Raw genomic sequence first — 1,627 nt, forward strand, 5'->3', positions numbered from 1 at the left:
AGGGGTGGTGACAAGCCGCGCGTAGACGGGGACGTGATGGGGATAGGCCGTGGGTTTTATTCGAAAAGCAGGCGGGGGGAGGCTCGGGGGGTCGAGGAAGGGGAGGGATGAAGGGGAGGGCGGCGAGTGCGTGCGGGCGAGAGCAATGTAATGTGTAAATAAAATACTGACGAGGGAAGGAGGCCGTAACGTATTGTGAAACAGATTTCTTTAATGAATATGGAGTATTTGTGAGGTTGTTGGCCTGCGGCCGCGTCACTTGGAGGGAGGACACGGGTGCCGATTGATGAGGAGGGAGGGCATGGTCCAACGGCTAACGGCCTCCTTCCTGCCTTGTTCCTCCCTTCTTCCCTCCCCCTCCCTATCTGTACCCCCCTCCGCGCCATGTATCTTCGAGGATAAAGCTACGCTTTCAGACGTCGGGCGGGGCGAAGCTTCTAGAAGGAGACGGGGCATGGGCCGAGACCGAGGGGCGCAGGGGGGAGTCGGCGAGGGGAGAGGCCAGGACTCCCCTCCGGTGGCGGTCGTTGGGGTGGGAGGGAGGCGCGAGGCATGCCAGGGCCCGCCGACTGGAGAAGGAGGTGGAGGAGGAGGAGGAGGAGGAGAGGGGGAGGAAGGCTCGGCGTTGGCGCGTGAGTAGGACCCCGACCAGGAAAAGGAGGCCGAGAAGGAGGCCTGCGAAGGTCCAGGGGATCTGAGAGGAGGCAGGATGGGGGATGACGAGGAAGGATGAGGAGAGGGGGAAGGAAGATGATGAGGACGGAGGATGGAGGTGCAACGGAGTTGGTGAGGGACGTGGAGGAAGGAGAAAGAGAGGTGATGAGAGAGGAGGAGGGGGAGTCGAGAGTAGAGATGATGATAACGAGGAGGGAGGAAAAGAGGAAGGGAGATGGTGAGAGAGGGGGAGGGAGGGAGAGATTCGGGGGCCTTAGGGCCAGTAAGTGGTGGAAAAGGCGGGAAAGGGCAGGCAGTGAAGGGGAGGTTCGCCGTGGGACCGACAGGGAGGGGAGGGGAAGGGCCGAGGGAGAGGGAGGGCGGTGCCCAAGTCTCCTCCTCCCTACCTTCGCACGCCGGCCATCCTGCAACGCCCCAACCGACCTCAACCCTGCCTCTGTTTGGTGGCGGTCGGCGTCCGGCTCCCGGGGGTCTCTATCGTCATCCTCCCCCTCGCCCTCCCGCTCGAACGGGACCCAGGCCAGGTAGCCGCAGGAGGAGTGAAGGATCTGGAGGGGGGGAGGGGGACGGTGGCAGCACACGCGACCGTGAGCCCCTTTTTCTCCTTTTAATGCCTACCCTCGCCCTGACGAGCCTGAGGCGCTTCCCCTCCCTCCCTCCCCCCCTCCCTCGACTCACCTCCCGATTGACCGTGTCCACCCCTGTGAATTGAATCAGTTGCTCGAGGCTACGACGGTTTCCCAGGTCCCATCGAGCCAAAAAAGCGTGCGCCTCCGAGGTGTTACGGGCAAGGGGTGCGGTGCTATCGCCCAAGAGGACCTTGAGCCGGTTGCGGGAACGCTGGAAAAATGTCCGAAGATAAAGCCCGAGAATGACCGAAAGAAAAAGGCCATATCAGAGGCGGGAGGGTGGAGGCGAATCCGGGAACGTCGAGCGGGACAACGCACATCAA

Source organism: Nannochloropsis gaditana (genome assembly GCF_000240725.1).
Source record: "Nannochloropsis gaditana CCMP526 unplaced genomic scaffold scaffold318, whole genome shotgun sequence".
NCBI lineage: Eukaryota > Eustigmatophyceae > Eustigmatales > Monodopsidaceae > Microchloropsis > Microchloropsis gaditana.